Source organism: Echeneis naucrates, chromosome 6 (assembly GCF_900963305.1).
Source record: "Echeneis naucrates chromosome 6, fEcheNa1.1, whole genome shotgun sequence".
Lineage (NCBI taxonomy): Eukaryota > Metazoa > Chordata > Actinopteri > Carangiformes > Echeneidae > Echeneis > Echeneis naucrates.
The window spans coordinates 19,100,317-19,119,316 of record NC_042516.1 but is presented as its reverse complement, the minus strand read 5'-3'; positions in this window follow the sequence as shown (position 1 = coordinate 19,119,316).

Below are 19,000 nucleotides of genomic sequence, written 5' to 3'. Positions count from 1 at the left end.
TCTCTGCTGCCACTCCGGCACAGCACAGACCTCCGCTCCCCTCCTGCCTCTCTCCCACTCCCTCTCCTCTGTGGTGCTAATTGGAGCCGAGGTAGCCCCCAGATGCAGGACCCAGGTTACCGTAACCTTGGTGGTGAGATCGGCTGCTCGGCTTCATGTGGCCGGCTATTCATCAAAATGGTGGTGTGGAGGGGTGGTGGTTGTGGTGGGGGTGGGGGTGTGGGGGATGGTGGCAGAGGGGGCAGAATATGCAGCAGGGGGAAATGAGCATCTAAGACTGCTTCCCCAAAGGGTAACAAATCACCCTCTGTGCCCTAATCCACCAATTGGGAACTTGATGGACCAGTGGTCACAATATGTGGCTGCAGAGAGACATAGGTTTGACAAATCAAGTCTGTGTGTGCAATGGGACTTAAAAAAAAAAAAGTACTAGCTGGCATTACTCACTGAGATGCTCTACTACCACAAGTTACAGTGTATTGTTCACACAAATACGAACAAGCTGAAGTATGTTTGTTTTACTTTATTAATGTGGCCCATCCTGTGAAATAAATAGATAAATATCAGCGGGGGTAAACCCACAGACTGCTGCAGTAAATGCAAATTGCCATTCAAGGCTGTGCAGCAGGAGTCTTATCAGCAATATTCCTCTGATCGATCGCTGCGGTTGCATTATCAATCATCCATCATCGCATTGATATCTCTGCAATACCTATAATCTCACCTGATCAGAATCATTGATCAATACTGTAGCAGGATTGTTCTCCCACAGCGGTTGGGTTGCAAGACAGCAAGACAGGAAATGTCGCAGTGATGTAAAACATTTGCAAATGAGCAGCAGAAACCGTTACACATAGGCACTAAAAATACAGGCACCAAATTTAAATACATGACTGCGAAAATAGCAGCAGGGCTGTGCAGAGTGTATCTTATCTAAATTTGAAGCAAAGGGAATCCCATTCCAGCTACAAAAAAAAATTTTCATGTGGCATATTACAATGTAATTACCCCTGATCTCGCATTTGTGATGACGGTCTTCCTTCCCGTTGGAGAATACTGAGCAAGTCGCTTGTATTCAGCAGGGAAAACAGGCAGCCACGGTGCAGCACCACGCAGAATCTCCTGTGTATAGGACCTTAATCATCCTGGCTCAGTGTGCATGTGCATATAGGGAGATTTGTGCATGAGCAGGTCGTGTGTGTGTGTGCATGTCGTGCAGTGGCTGTTTTCCAGTAAGTGTGTGTATTTGTACGCTTTTGCGTGTATTCTTCCTACAGTGTTCCTGTGTGTGTATAACACAGAGAGAGAGAGAGGGAGAGAGAGACAGAGAGAGATTGAGAAACTCGTTCGCCCAATTCCCCCGTGAAGCCTTCTACACCAATTTCCAGCCACGGGCAATCACTCACTCAGCATACACATCTACATAGAAGCTGATGAGATCCTCCGTGGGCTTTGCCATGTGACTGGAGCTCGTCATCTACTGTATGCGCCTCCACTTTGCTCTCCTATTCTAATACTGTAGTCACTGAGGGGAGAAGGTGGTGGGGGTGGTTGGGGATGGTGGGGGTATGGATGATCTACATACACTTATGATACATAGGTGATCTCTGAGGGGCAAATCAGAGATACTCTCCGCTGTTTCCCTTTGAATTCCAGAGGAATCTGTCACTTTTGCATGCCCATTCTTGGTCGAGGTGATATGTCTTCCAGTTTTAGATGTCCTTGCACCTGGATAGCGGCGCTTTGGTATATTGTGCTAACCAGTGACTGATATGAATGGGTAAGGTTGTAGACTCAAGTATATAGATTAAAGCTTAAAAGAATGTCCACCCTCCAGCTGTGATGTTAACATTGGCCACTGTGTGCTGAGAGTTCATTAGTGTAATTGCCAGAATATTACCCATTGGCGTGGTCAGAATGTATAGAATATTAATGCTATCAATCTCCATTCCACTAGCATTCAGCACAGCAACAGAATAACCAACATCACTGCATATTAATGACTAACTTTTTGAGGAGAGGCGATAAAATGATCTCGTCTGTCACCCGTCTGCTCTTCCTGTACACTGAACCATTTATATCTGCATCTGTTTTGTTGTGTGTGTATATGTGCCGTAGCTGCCTCTGTCTCCAGGGAAAAATACTGAACGCCCTAAAAATACTAAAAGAGGGAATTTCCTCTGAGTTGCACAACAGGGCACCACATCAACCCACCCACCCACCCACCTCCTCTTTCTAACAACAAGCCCTCTCCCTCTCTGTATGCTGATGTCAGCACATAGCCTACTATGGTTCTGGGAACTCAATTGCTATTCAAAGAGAAGACAGATGTGTGGATAGAGGGTTAATATGGGCTTCTGAAATTATCTGGTTGGTATTTAGAATAAATGATGGATGCATTGTTTTTGTGTGTAATGTTGTGGTGAGGGTAGTTACGGTGATATTCTGCTATTAGCATCACTTATGGGCCAGCCTACATGGATGTAGCTCAGTGCTACAGTGCACATAGGACTTTGAGTTGTGCCCCAAAGGTCAGTCTTTCATATGCATTTGTACCAGCTGTCTGTTTTGTTCAAACTCTGTCCCAACAGCAACTTCAGTGGAAGTTTAGATATGCATTGGCTACACATGTAAGTAGCCAATAGAAATATTTTGTTTAGCTTAAGTTAAAGGGCATACACCTGTATTTTTATTAAAAGGCCAAAGCACACAAGGGAAGGGACACACAGTTCTTAAGGCATTCATGATGTTGTTTTAACTTTTAAGCAGGCATTAGAAAGGGGAGGCCGCAATAGCATATTCAGTAGGATTTATTATTTAATTCATTGGTCTGACCTTCTGCTCAGCAGCAGCAGCAGATGAAATTACTTCTAGATTATTTTTTTTTTAAGACTTCTATGTTTATCTTGCCAAGCTGTTATACAAATTCTGTGTATATCTGAAGCCACACATTCAATTTCAAGATTTTGTTAAAGACTGATCACGTCACATTTCAACACCAATTATCCATTGGGCATGCCAACTACCAGTTTAAGTCACACATTTTAAATCCACATAATCTGTAATCTGTTATTCACCCACCCTACTTAACACCATGTCATTTTTTTGAGCAAATGGATGTTAGATGAATGGAATGGTCCTCTCCTCTGAGAGTTTTTCTCATGGCTTCTGGCCACTTGTCTCCAGCTAGCTGTTAATCAATGCTGAGGAGCAGCTAGGCCATAATGGAGGATTTATCTTAGTTCTTCACACCACTTAGTGCCCAATAGACAACTCTATACCACCTCCTCTCTTCGTTTCTGTACCTTCTTTCATTTTTTTTTTCTTAACACCCCCCCCGCCCCCACCCCCAGCCTCCTCCACACCAAAGGCTGTGATGGAAACGCCTCTCCTGAGAGAGTTGTGGAGGCGGAGGAGAATGGGTTAGAATGAGGGACAAAATAGGTTGAGAGGGTCGTTAGATAGTGAGCAAGGGAAAGGGGTCAGAACAATGTTGCTGACACGGTCAGAACTGTTAACACACGCGAGAGGTAATTTTAAACTGTGTGTCTGACCTTGCGCAGATCATAATAACCATTTTCAGCTTGCTCTAGAAATTGAATAAGTTGACATGCATGTTTAAAAACATATACACTCTTATTTATATTTCATACACACACACACACACACACACAAAACCCCACCCCAAACTGTTTCTGACGATTGAATGCATAGGCACTCTTGCTTTAGAAGTGCCAATTTTCCATGATGAATTACTGAACTAAAAGCCCATAAGGGTTAATACTGGTTAGTGAAGTCCTGGACTGTGTAATGTGTTAGTGACGCCAGGAAGAGCCATGAGAAATGCAGCAGTGCTGGTATTTACATAGTAGTGGAGGATTTACGTGCTTGCCCACATGCACATGGGAGAGATGGTCATTTACCAACCGCAGTGCTGAGCAATAAATCTGAGGAAAGAGCAAGTTCGATCATTAGCAGAGAAGCGCTCCCGCTCAGGTTTTGTGTTTTTGTTTACATCGTTCCCTTACTGCCTGCCCAGTTCCAAATCCTTCCGCGTGTCCAGTGCATGCTGTTGCTTGTATACATCCCCTGACTTTCCATGCAAATTTATGTTTAAGCATACTTGTTTGTGTGTAAGATGGGGAACAAACACGTACTCTGACACACTCATGAGGGTGGAGGGAGACCTGGGATGGGGGAGTGTGGGGTATTGGTGGTGGTGCAAGGCGGTGACAGAAATTGAGGGGGACGGGGTGGCAGCTGCAGGCTGCTCGGTGCACTGTCAGAGCGGAATGATTAATGAATGGCGGCCCCAGCTGAGCCTAACCTTTGGAGAACCGCACAGGACATCTGCAGAACTGTCAGCGCTCTGACAAGGACAGAGCTGAACAACCAATTATTTCGCCATCACTAAGGTGGGCTGTCAGCTTAATCCTAGCCATTCACTTAGGCAAGGACAGGCAAATTTCTCCTTTACATACACACACACACACACACACACATACACACACACACACACGCACGCACAGATTGAGGAGACCACGGTCCTGCGTGGACACACATATATACAAGTGAACAAACAGGCATGCACGGACAGGAACACATGCCCATGTGGACATGTACTCAGAATGGACTGGTACACACACACTCACACTCACATATTCAGACACAGGCATGAGGTCCTGGACAAAATAGTGTTAACCCTTCCGCTGCTGGCAGTGGCAACCCCATGCAGGTGACATATATTAAGGAAAGCAGGGCGAGCAGGGGAGGTTTAATGATGACAAAACAGGGTTGCTGGATGCTGGCTGGAACTCTGAGCTGGACACGGGTGGGGCTGCAATCTGGGGAAGACACTCTGTCTGGTGCATGTCAGGAGAGAGGGAGGGGTGATGGGAGGGAGAGAAGGCAGCAGCTACAGAGGGAGGGGTGGATGCCCTCATGTCGGCTGGATATGTTTACATTTAACACAGGGCCTGAGATGGGAATTGCATGTTTTAATCAAAGTTGTTCATAAATTAGATTCCACGTAAATGTTGCACTCAGTAAAAAATGGTTTTCCTTTTTTGTCTTTCATCTATGATTATCGCACAATTGAAGTGCATTTAGACAAAGTCTAAATTGTGTGGTCTACTCATCCTGGACATTATGTATATTCTTAAAATTTACAGTGTGGAAATATAGTATTGATTGACCTTATGGATTATACAAAATGGATCCTGTTGCTTCGAGGAAGATTAAAAAAAAGGAAGGTATTTGAATAAAACATGATCAATATGATAATCAAGATTTCTAATCAAGTTGTGTCAAGAAAAGGTTGACACAGCCACCATCAGCCAAAACCAGCCAGTTGGACAGATCTTATCCTAGAAACCACTACAGTTCATACAAAATATACATTTTTTTAATACAAAGGAATAAACACCAAATTTGGAAGACATCAGGTTGAACTGTCAGTAGGATTAATGAGTACATGGTCACCAGATATATTGATCAGCCAGGGGGACTTCAATAAGGTGTATATTAGCTTAAAAGTATTTGGAATTTGTCAGCATGAGCATGAAGACTTCAGACTTTTTTTATTAGGTTTAGATCAGGCTTATGGGAAAGACTAAGGTGGGCATTTAGTTATGGTACATATTGTGTTGTGCCAATGAGCGTCCTTGCAGACATGTATGTATGTTTGGTGCCGAGTACTGCCCCGTACTGCCCATCGGTGACTGACTGGGGTTTGATTGAGGTGTTTCTGATGCGATAAGGGATCGAGTGTGGTTCCAAAGCCTATTGACTGACTGCTGATGAAGCCAGAGAGAGAGAGAGAGCTGAAGAAATTAATAAGTGGATAAAAATCAATTAACTTAAAAACCGTCTCTCATCAGTGGCTAACCGTCTGTGTGTGTGTGCTTTTGTGTGTTTGTGTGTGTCATGCTTCACCCCATATGTCCCATGTGTCTGCATTATCGTGCATTCACCTGCAGTAACTGCACACAAGCAGGCTGCAGTGTTTTGGGGTTGACTGACCCTCCTGCCTTCAGACAATTAAAACATAAAATGCCAAGTCAAGTCATTGGAATCCTAAAGGCTGCTCGGCTTGTGTATATTCATGAGTGAGGCACCTTCTACTCGCTGTGAATGGCGAGGACTTTGAACAGTTCAAGTCATTTGACCAGGAGAATCTTAATACTGCTTTACGATTTGCAATTCAAACAATCATGTTGGTATCATCTACGACTCTGGGGTCTCCAGTGAATGCAAAAACCCATTAACTTAGGTAAGCAGCTTTTGGTGGTGCACAATGTCGGCCTAGAGAGCAGTCAGCATAAATGAACTTTGCTTCTAAAGGCAAAGCTTTACAATAAAATGTGCTTGAAGTGCTGCATGTGGAAGTGAATGGATTTACCATGTACTAATATAGAAAAAGCTGTGTTTACAGACAAGAGTGTGAACTGATGGCTCAATCCATAAGTAGTTTTAGGAGCTCTACACACCATGCTCTCTCTCACACACACACACACACACACACCCTGTGTCAGAATGTATTCATTAGAAGCCCAGTCCTACTAACAGGGCTGTCTACTGTCCCAGACAAACTGCAGGAGGAAATGTCTGGCTGCTGGCTTTTAAACTGGGTTAGTGGACCAGGGAGGGAGAGAAAGAATGAGGGAGAGAGAGTGAGAGCATGAAAGAGAGTGGGAAAGAGAGAGAATCTGAAGAATAAAACTGGGACGAGTGTGTATGAGAAGAATTTTCTCATCAATTGCGGTGGTACTCCCCACTGTGTGCCCCTCTGTACCACATGTATATCAGGATGGAAGAGTCTGTATGTTTTTGTGAATGCAATTTTATGTCTGGATAGTTGCACGTCTCATCTTGTCTCTTGAAACGTCTATTTGTTATCGAAAAGTTTTATAGATGTCATTTTTTAATGCCTTGTGCTTTGTTAGCTTCATTCTCATGCCCTCACTTGATTTAGGAACCAAATGGCAGCCCATTAACATGTGAGAATGATTGTGCAGCCTTAGGGTTGTAGCGCGGCAACCCATGGAGAGGTTTTGCGCTGCACATCTCTATGATTCTCGGTCTTCACAGTGTCGACGAGAGTTAAGCATCAAAGACGATCGCTAACTATCCTCAACCTCAGTCGCTCCCTCCGTCTCTTTCTGGCCTCTGGGTTCACGCTGTAATTTGCTCTGTCTTTTTCTCTCTCTCTCTCTCTTCCTCCTCTTTCTCTCTTTGTTTCTGTCTTTTGCTACCATCTCTCTCAGGGCTCATGAATGAGGAGAGGGAGGTGATGAGGTCAAAGTGAATCTTCCCGTCGCTGAAGATGATTATGTCTTAACCTGCAGTTATTCAAAGGAGCGGGGCCCTGTGGCCATGAGCTGGCCCGCCTGCCACGTGTCGGCGCTCAGAGGGCAGCACCTCGGCATAGTCGCAGAGCAAGAGAGAGAGGCAGAGGAGCTGTGTGCTCAAATGGACTCCCAGGGTCAAATGCACAATGCCTTGCAATATTTTTCATGTGACTCACTAGCCCATAGATCCACGCGGCTGATGGATGCTTGTCGTTTTTCTAATGGCTGAGGTGTCCAATCTTTGGGTCCCAAATCGATTATGGAGGCTGGTGACATCACTGAGAGCAGACATTAGATTATAAAGTTGCACCCGAGGTTGATGAATTGGTCAGTCTCGGCTAGTTGAGGTAATGGAGAACAACACCTCAGTTGTGCTCTCCGAACATGGCTCAAGGCTCCTCATAGAGAAAACTGTTGAGTCTTCTGCCTTTATCTTTGTCCCTTCTGACTTTTCTTTAAGCCTCAGACTTCATATTCAGCAGCTCCAGGCTTGAGCTATCTGTCTCCCCCCTTATTCAATTAATTCTTTTAGAAGTGCGACACACCATTCCTTCGATACACTACCACAAATGGACTCAAAATCACAAGTGCACACATCCTATGTATAAACCAATGGAGGCACGTATCCACACTTGGAAAACATGTTTATGCGAGCCTTCTCACACACACATCATGGCGTTTAGCATGGGTAACTAGGAAGTCAATGAGCACTTATCTGAAATCCACCGGCAACACTAACAACCCAGTGTGATGTGTGAACACAGCTGTTTGAGTCACAACAAATCTAATACGCATTTCATCACTTCTTAAACAAGTCATCAGCAAGTCTAATGCTCTGGTATGGCGAGCGGCACTCCATGATACATGTGCCTTCAAAGCATTTTCTTAAACATCAGCACTTAGTGCATCTTCCCCACACCTCAGCATCATGTGTCTACTGTGGGTGGTGCTGCTGATAAGTCATATTCATCATTTTTGTGATTCAGATTGAGAAAACCAACAATGCCCTAATTGATATCACCAACAGCTTTCTCTGCACCTGATCTACGTTAAAGTTGTGTCTTAATCTGCGTTTATTAAGCAGCTTCTGCCTGAGTTCTGAAAGAAGCCTAATTTTTTCACACTTCTTGTTTTTTTGGAACAGGAAAACACAGCAAAGCCGTCAGTGTCACTCCCAATTGAACCAAGTCAGCCGTAGGGAATCACCCTGTGTGTCTGTCTCAGGGCTTAAGAGTTACTCTCTCATGACGCCTTACCATTTTAAACCTTATTTGGTTTGCAGAAGTGAGACTAAGCTCTTTCTGGGCTACTCTTTTTCTTCCCAAGTTCAATTTTTGGATTGCATAGCTTAAGACGGAGATAAGGAGGGATATGGGGATAACTTTTGGGGACAGTGAACGGTGGATTTCATGAGGGGGTCACTAGGGGACTGGAAGAAGCAACGAAGGGAGAGAAGGAGAACACATGGGAGGAAAAGGGGGACGGAGTCCGGAAAGGGGATGGGGAGTCGTTGGCGGGGGCAGTGAGACACACCAGAGAGTTGATGGCTTCAAAGGGAAGTTTTCTGCTTTGACTGACAGGCTCCTAGAGTGAAGAGGACCTGGTGGCAAGCGGCATGCCCCAATCCCAGGATGCCCGGCGGTCTCCATGGTGCTCACCCCCCATCCAACCATATTCATCAGAAAGTGCAGTTTACATGATGGGGGGTCAAGATGTGTGGAAGGAGTGCGGTAAAAGGTTTTTGCCCTTTGACCAACAGTGTGAAGGACACAATGAGAGGAAGGCTGGAGTTTGAAATGAACACTTGTGTGTAAAGTGTGATTGATCTCAAAGAAGCCTAATTAATCCTTTTAGCATTTTAAGGGGAATACGTAGTGCACTTCCTCTTTGTGTGTGATCGCTGCCCTGTTGGGAAAATCACACTTTATATGATATTTTCATCCCACTTGGCTTTTTTTTTTCTTTTTTTTTTACTTGGTCCGTCACATAATGTGGAAAAGACTCTCTCAGGAAAGACAGCAGAAATGTGCTGTTCAACTCATCCCTCTTTCTGCAACTTTTTTATTTACAAAAATAGGATCATTAGCTGCATCGTTGCAGCTACGCCTACATTCCTGGTCCTGTCATGGCTGGAGTTTTAGCTGTACTGTTAAAAACATGTCAGCACTGTGTTCCTAAACACATACATGCATGGTGCTCCCCTTGACATAGTAATTCTGAGAGTGCATGATAATCACTGTACAGCGTGTGCTGTGTTTCAGGGCCAAGATAAATGATGCATCGGTTCCTGGTCCTCATCGCTGGCTGATAGATGAGAGCAGGAAGGCTGTGTTTAAAGGTGTCTCAGTAAACACTGTTAGGCCTGTGTAAACAGCAGTGCATTGATCAACCCTCTATTCATGATCAGCACGTCTCTCCCTGCACTGGATTAGTCAACATACCGACCTATCTGTTTGCTCCACTGTAAACCGAGGCCAATGTCAATGCCAAAGTCTAATTATAATACTACACACCATCGGGGCATGGTTGTGTTGATACTAGAATCTTATATTGTCTCTTGGAGGTTTTTACTCTTGGAAAATATAAAGAAATGTTTTACTTTCGTGTCCCACAACGGTAAAGAAGGGCGTAGACATTTATAAGACCCTTTTACATGAAACTCTCATTTATCCTTTCGCGTGTGCGCACACGCACACACACACACACAAACACACACAGATGCCAGCTGACATGCAAGGTGCTGGCCTGCACATCACTGTGTTGCCCAGGTAATGAATATAGCAAAAGTTATTCTCCCTTATACATAAAATAGAACACACAAATGAATGTGACATCTAATGAATCTTTACAGCATGTAAACACACTCCTTATACAACTCTGATTGTGAGTATCTACAATAACAAGTGTGACAGTGTGTGAGTGGAAACCCCAGGTCCATGAATATCAAGCTGGTGTCACTCACAGCCTCTCATCTTGCTGAGCTCCTCAGAGGAATGGACAACACTGGTTGGCTAAGCAGTGCCTACTGTGTATAGCAGAGAAAAGAGCGAGAGGGAGAGAGTGAGTTAGAGAATATCAGAGATTGAGAAAAAGACAGAGCGAGAGAGAGAGAGGCATCGAAGCGTGGAGGGCAGCTGCATTGTATCACCCCATTTTAGCCCATTACACTGTGTATGGGGGCCTTTTCCCCCCTCTTTTGCATGGTAATTATTTTCCAGCCCAAAGGTAGCTGCAGGCAACGTCAGCCACTGCGTCAGGGCCCACTGCATTAGCCGGCCATTGCATTATTTATTTGTGCGCGGGCAGCCGGATGGATACCCCAAATCCACTGAGACTCGGGGCCCTCTCAATGTCACCCCGTGCATTGTGGGAGGCAGTTGCAGCCACTTGGACTTGCACTGGGAAAGCTTAGGCAGAGAGTGGCTCAAGGGCAGAATGGTATCTTGGCGTTGGGGGACACGTGCGTGGGAGTAGTAGTTAGGTGTGTAATGTATTCAGAAATGGGTCAGAGGTTTAGGAACTGCCCTCGCTTATGCAAGAGTCAACTGTGTAGGGTTCATTTGATACACTGGATGACCACCTATGGGGTCCTATAGGACACCTTTGAGTACCAGTGCAGTAAAAAGTATAAATAGAGGGTCACAAAGTTCATGTAGCCTAAAGGCTTTTTGTGTAGCTATAGATGGCCATATGCAGTCAGGTACCCCTGGGTATCGTAGGTAAATAGACTTGATTTCAGTGTGTAGGAGCTGCTCTTACATTATGCCACTCTTCTCTGTGTATCAATAAAGGTTTATTACACCAAAATACTAGTGGGCAGGGTAAGGTCACAGCATGTCAGACTCAGACGGAGAGGTAAAGCGACACAGCTCAGTGATTGTGACGTTTGCGGAGGTAATACCCTGGTGTGCCCTTGTGTACTACAGCACACACAGAAGCATCCACAAGCTGCTCTTTCGGACAAGAACCCCCCTGACCTGTCATCCCCAGCCAATCGCATCGTGGAGCCCGCAATGACAGCTGAAGTGTTGTCCCTGTCATGGCTCCATGGAAACGCACACACATGCACACATGATCCAACATATCTGCTACAACGGCTATGCAACATCAACATCAACATCAACTCCCGCGGGCCCCTCGGATATATCTCTTTGGCTCCCTGCTTGCCAGCTAGCTTGACCACATGAGACGCTCAGACGGCCTTGTGACATGACAGTGACAATGTACTGATGTTCCGCAGAGTGTCCTCAACACCGTCCACTTTGTCCCTCCTGTCTCTCAGTTGACCCATTATGGAAGTAGATCTCCGTTTGGGGAGAATGTCCAATCATTGAGAGTTTGCAAGATTCATATTTGGAGAGATCCTACCAATCATGAGCATACTGTTTGAGCGTGAGTTCAAATTTATAAACTTACAGATAGATAAATGTACTGATGTGTAAATAGATCAATAGTGTAAATTAGTTGAATGAGGAAAAAAGGAGAAAAGAAGGCAGATAAAAAAGAGAGTCAGTGATAGAGATAGTTGGACTTTGCCCTGGCACCCAGCAGTTCCCCCTAATGCGAGCTGACACTGCTGAAGCGGCCCATATGGACAGAGGCCCAGCTACTGCAGGCGGCAGACCTCCCAATTATTTTTCTGGCTGATAAGTGCTGCTGCTTGTTTAAGGTGGCAGTGTGGATGGAGGGATGGGATGGAGAGTGAGAAAATGGAAGGCTAGAGAAAGAAGATGATGAGGAACAGAAGGAATGTGGCTTGGGCTGGGTTACATGACTGACAGGTCTTAATCTGGCAGGATGGCTGGCTGTCACACACAACTTAAGATGGGTTTTTTTTTCCCAAGGGTTTATACATACACATACACACAACAATGCACAACTCACATGCACTTATACACATCATGCATCATGAAACGTTGTGGCAACAGACAACAATGTGCACACATATTTACAAGGATGTCATAATAGGCGCACACACATTCTGTGGGCTTGTCATTCGTACACACTTCACTGGAACATGAAATTGTTGCTATGTTACTTTTTTCACGTACTATTTTCAAAGACTACAAACCTGTCTCACCCAGACTGCCTGCAAAAACAGTGAACAAAATGAAAACACAAACCATTGTCTTTTTTCAGCAGCATTTGCTTGAAAAACACATTTGGACACAAAATTCTTCTTCCTTTCATTGCTATAACTAATTTGATGACAAATGAAACGTTTTCTTTTTAATTAATACAGAATCAGTACCCACACAGCACATGGAACAATAAGCAGTGTTAAACAAAGGTTTTGTAAAATTACATGGTGTGTGTGTGTGTGTGTGTGTGTGTGTGTGTGTATTTATACTGGTCACATCTTTGACAAAATTTATATTTGTCGTCATACTCATGATGGTCCTCAGCTGAATTGCTGAACCTACAGTTTCTGATTTCTTGTGGACTTGATGCTGCAGTTTTAAAGGCTAAGTTGTCTTGCAGGACAAGGGAGAAGGCTTTGCCAGTGAAGAGCAAGCCAAACGAAAAATCAATGTGTCTGTGCATGCAGTGTGTAGAAACAGAAGTGGCAGTTGCATATGCTTGATGGTCTTGGTGCTGCCACTTCTTTTTGCCAGTGTTTCTGAGCAGGAACAGAGCTGTAACAAGCAGGAAGCAGACACTTGAGAGCATTGAGCCGTTATTAAAAAAAAAAAAAAAAAAAAAATACAGTCTTTTGCTCCTACATGGTGGTCTCTCTTTGTGTGCAGGAAATGAGAGAGCATGCTTATACTCCAAATTATTTAATGAGTCTGAAAAAAATGACTTGATGTTAACCCTAACCCATCCCAAAATAAGGCCTTTCGGAAATAATAATATACTTGAAAAAATAATTATATCCTTCAGAACAGATACTTCATACAAGAGAAACTGTTGCATCAATCACATCAGGCCAAATCACGCAACAGCAGTTCCTTAGTGTCAGCTCTTGTCTAAACAGCCCTGGTGTCTGTGTCATGACAGCCTATAATTTGCCTAATGCTATCTTAAATGAATGCCATAATAAGGGTTATCCAATCCATGTTAAGTGTCATAATCCGGAGCAGAGTGGCTGCAATACATCGGTGTCATTGCTGTGTTGTTAATGCCTCAGTGATCTCCGCTTCCACTGACATGGCCCACAGCCAGAAAACACGGAGCAGTATCAGAGGAGAGGAGATGTCTGTTTGACTTCATATCAGCCCATAAAACCCATCACTGTTTCCCACAGACCCCTTTCCTTCGACATTACTTTTTTTTTTTAAGTTCACCTTTTTTGTCTTCAGTATGAAAAAATCACAAGGAGGCAAGAAACTGTATTTCCCTCATTTTTCTTTTTTACAACTCATGCTGTGTATTTATTGCAGCTCCTTTCATTATAATTTCTGATGTTCTTTATGCAATGCCCAAGAGGAATATTCCTTTGTGTCGTCGGGGTGCAGCTTCAGCAACTTTGCAGCGCTCGTGGAGTGGCTAGGGGTTAGATAAGTATCATTCAGGGATGCTTTGATAGGTATGGCCATATTGAGAGGCGCAAATCTCAGTCCCGATGTGGTGAAAACCTCACTAACCACTGCACTAACCTGCCAACTTTACCTATTGTATAGCCCCTTGTATTTCTACGGACAAAAGCCACTCTGGGATACTTGCTTGTGCAGTTTTGAGGCCCCTATGGTGAGGAAGCCTTTATGTGTGCCTGCTCTCAAGTAAGAGTCGCTCCTTTTGCTTTAATTACAGTAAGTACAGCAGACCCCCCAGGCTTGTTTAAACAGATCAACCAGCAGAAGAAAGAAGAAAATGCTAATTAGTCCCATAATGTTGCTGACCACGCTAGTTCCTTAGCACTGCTGAGTTTTATTGACATAAGAAGGACAATAGGAATCTGTATTCAAATGACTCGCTCTGCCCTCGTGTTTGGGTGCAGCTGCTGCTGCTGCATGTAGACCACTACCTGCCAAAGACTTTTATTGTATTGTTAAAATGAGTGAAATTGGACATGAGGATATGAGGGAGTCGATACGTGCGTGGTGTGCACCTGCTTTTCTTCCATGCTCAAGTGTGTTGAAGCCTGTGGGTATTACGGTGTGTGTGCGTTTCCTGCTTTACATGTGTGAATATTAAAGAAAAAAAAAAAGGTGTCTGTGTAATTCCACATATGTGTCATTGTGTATGTATGTGTCAACTCCCAATACTCAACTTTGATGAAATACAGAAAGCTTCTAATGCATGCCATGTTTCTGAGCCAAGAAACTGTGTGTGTGTGTGTGTGTGTGTGTGTGAGAGAGAGAGTCAGAATCAGGATCAATACTATTGAGCTGTTTACCTTGGTGTCGAGAATGCAGGCCAGCTCTCTGGTTTACCACTTGAAACATTAAAACCAGACTATTAGTAATACTTTGGTTCTACTCTTTACTGATTGGGAATCCTGCACAGAGGTAGATCACCTAAAAGACATGAAGAGAGGTGAGGGGTGGGGGGGTTCGTGTGTGAGAGGGGGTTAAAGACAGAGGGAGAGAGAGACCCTGAATCTAATCCTCTTGACTTAAAGCCATCGGGTTTTGCCCATGTCTCGCCGCTCGCCTCTAGACCTGATGTGGTCACTCAACCCTATCGAGCTGCAGGGCATTGTGGTCCGTCCGTCTCTTCCTCACTCACCCCCTCTCCACCCTCAGGCGCTTTTGTACTCGCATCCCCCCACTACCGCCGCCAACCTCCTCCTTTTCTTATCCTCCTCCACACCGCCAAAACAGAATTTCTTTAAATGCTTAATTTTTCCCCCCTTTGGCTTCCTTTTTGCAAGCGTCCTCTCACTTGTTTGTCCATCGATTTTTCATCCCTCTCCAGCCACTGCCCCCCTCCGCCTCCTCCCCCTCTTCCTCTTGCCTCTCTCCCCGGCTCTTCGTCTGCATCTCCCCAGTCTCTCCTGCTCTCCTCTGTTGTTGATGCAAACTGATTTATTTATTTATTTTAAGCTTGTTGCCCAGGTAATTTGTGGCAGGTAATGACTTTCAGTGAATCTACTTTGCGCTCTTTGAATTCCTTTTCCAACCTTTGCATCATCCAGGGCCATCTCCCTGCACATCCCCTTTGTCCCATTTGCTCTCCTACTTTTTTCCTCATTTCCTTCTTTTACCATCTCACTGTCTCTTCTCCTCTCTCTCGCCTCTGCTCTCTGCCAGTGTATTTTTAATTCCCCTAGATATTGGTGGTGCATGAGACGTGTGTGCGTGTGTCTCCGAAGCCCACCTGAGGAGGTGATTGACACCTGGCCCTCTGCTGTGGAGGCCTCTCACTCCTGTTCTCCCCCTTTTCCATCAACCCACCCCGTTCCCTCCTTCCCTCTGCTTCTCCAGCCTTCATTTTTGTGTCCGTCAGGGCTTTGGAGTAACTGAACAAGTCTCCGGGAGTTCGGGGGAAAAGAGAAAGTAGGGGATTGTATGTAGTGGCTGGAAAAATAACCCTAAAATAATTTGACGTCTTTTTCCTCCTTCACTTGTTCTAGAAGCAATGATATCAGTGGAACATTATAATTCAGGAAGTCTTTTTTCCCCACCCAAATTGATTCCTGAGCCACGTTAAGTGGCAGGGTGTTGCCAAGAGGGCGATGCAGATGCTATGTGTTTATGTGCATAAGTATGTAGGTATGTGAAACCTCAAGAGGGCCCCCCCTCCACACACACACACACACACACACACACACACACACACACACACACACACACACACACTCACACACTCACTTATGCATTTGCACTTCCACTTTGCTATCTGGTTCTTTCTTTCCATCTTTTCTCTTGCTCTTTTTTCCCCTTTCCCTGGTAGCACTACTACATTAGTATTCATAGGGGGGACTCTGTTTGGGTTGGGGGTGGAGGGGTGGGGGGGTAAATAAGGCTTCTGGCTGTTACCCCAGCCAGCTGGCATACTGAACCAGGCTGTAGAACTGGACTGGACACTTAGAGAAACAAGGAGTCAGGTGATGGGAAGAAATAAGGACTACAGCAAGAAATACAAGGAAAAAGCCGAGAATGTTTAGTGTAGAAATAACCTGCTTGTACCAACAGACCTTACTGGGTATTCCCAAACAGTCCTATGATAAGAGGGGCACAATGACCCATCCACTACATGAATGTTTTCAGCAAAGATCTGCAGTATTGTACTCACATTTCCTTATTTAAAGGACAGTAAAGCAGGTTGATTAAAATAGTGTGATGTGTACAAATAAACATCTCACACTTTAGTGGTCAAAAAACCATCAAATTATTAAATTATTTAACGTACTGTTTTCTCTTGTAACCTCTTATTAAAGCAGATCGAGACTGACATCTCTTGCAGTGACATTTTCTCCATTCGAGCCGTTGATAGTCAGGAAGGGAGTTCTAATAATACTTACATATCTAAGCAGCATCATGCAACACTGCTTTGTGCTTTTTAAATTTGGCCAAAATGCAGCGCCCTAATGAACGAGGTTCTCTTCACTGAAATTGTGATGGGCAGCTGTCAGTGTGTAGAAACCAGCTGCCTGGTCCCTCCAGGAGGGGACAGTAGAGAACAGGGAGTCTGTGCTCAACTCCCCTCTACCCAGGAGGACGGTGAGGAGGAGGAAGAGGAACAGATAGATCATCTTCACTAAACAATATTGCTCAAGGCTCAAAGACAGTTAAGTGTTGATAGGAGTGATAGACGAAAGTGATTTTCCAACATTAAAAACAGTATCATAGTTTTTTTGGGGTTTTTTTGGAGGGGGGGTGGGAGGATGGGATCTTAATATTATTTAAAAATGTAGGGTCACATCAGTGTGTAAACCAAGTAGTCACACATAGACACTTATACACACTCTAGTACTTCCTTCTGGCATAATCCAGAGGTCAGGGCAGAATTCATCTCCCTTAATCATGCAGATAAACATGACCTTGGCCGGCCTTGGCACCTGGTCACATCAGCACTCTTATCCAGCCTTGCTTTGCATCTCTGATTGTGTTAAATCATGTTTCCCTCTCATCAGCAGACACTGGATGGACAGCATCTTTCTCTAAGCACATCCAGAAAAAGATAATTGCTAGAACCTTTTAAAAGCCTTTCAGAAAAGAAACGGGAAAATCAACATAATTCAGATTGAAGGGGAATATCGGGGAAGTAAAGTATGCCGGGCAATATTGGGAGTTTGGGCGGGCGGCGGGGGGGGTACATGCAAGAGTTTTAAAACGGCTGGTCCTTGGCATTATTATGATGATGCGTTTAGCCATGCAGAGTGGGCTAGCCCAATGAAGTGCCCCTAAATGAAGATGCTGACCTTTAACAAGCCCTCTCTCTGTTCATTAGCGATGTGGTGCTTATCTGCAATAACTCTGCTGCGGAGAATATGAGGGCAACAGGCCTGGCCACAGTCAATGGTACCCTACAGGTGGAAACATGAACAACTGAATTTAGCTCAGGATATTGGACTTTTACCTTTTTTACCTTTACTCCATCCTCTTTCCGAACTCCTCAAAGTACCTTTCAGATAGTTTTAAGTACTTACAGCATATTTCAGCTTTACTAGTGGAATCATGAAAGCGAGAGTGTTAAAGAAAACAGGATAGAGTGCGCTCAACTGTGTAATATACATGCATGTATATGTTTGATTCTGAAAGCGTGCTCTGTAGGTGGACTACAGTTTAAACTGAAATGGCATGGCCACTTTCACTCAGAATAAGCACCTAAATTGCATGCGACTTTTGTGTTGTGCATCATGTAAGATGTATGACCGACAAGGCCTCTCATTTCTCATTTGTGTCTTATTTCCATGCACAGGTTGCCCAGCCCACACTACCATTAGGACGGCTCATGTGGTGTTTCCATATCAAGGGGGTGGTTGGCCATTTATGTCTGCAGGATGAATGAGGTAAGAAAAAGAGGAAATGCTTCGCTTTACTAGCTGTCTGTCAGGATTCTGTCTCATATTGCTTCTTAAAAATCCTCCCCTCCTGTGCCTGGTGTTTTTGAAGTCGAAAAGGGAGAGATGTGTCTGATCAGATAACTACAGTACGAACCTACTGCTATCTGTAGATAGATTTATAGAGAATGGAGTGACAGTATGCAAGTGGGCAGCTCTCTCCATTTGAGTGAGTACAGGCCCAATTCAAAAACAGAAAGGAGAGGGGGTGAATAAAGAACAGAGAGGGGGGAGAACAGACACAGATCGTGGTCGATAATGTCAAAAGCGGATGACAGAACTAAAAGAATGAATATTGATCTTAAGGGGGCCTTTACTCAGGCGACCTGCGGGAGGTCAGCCTGTGTAATTAGACCAGTAGTGGTCCAATGCTGGACTGGCGTTGATGCTGGCGTTTGGCAGAGAAGGCTGGAGAAAGAGCAAGGATGTTGGGGACAAGGTTGTACTTGGACTTTAGATGTGGACAGTGCACACAAAATCAGTGCAAGCTTTGTGTAACAACTGTTACCCACAATTGCCTTTAATGTGGTGATTTTGCATTTGCTTTCAAAATTCCTTTTTGCTCTTCTATGCTTTTATCTGCATCCCCGGTAAGCTGTTAAAAAAAAAAAACTTTAAAATTTATTTAATTTAATAAATTGTATTATTTATTTATTTTATGTAAAAAAGGGGGAGTCCTGTGGCATTATAGTGGGCAGGC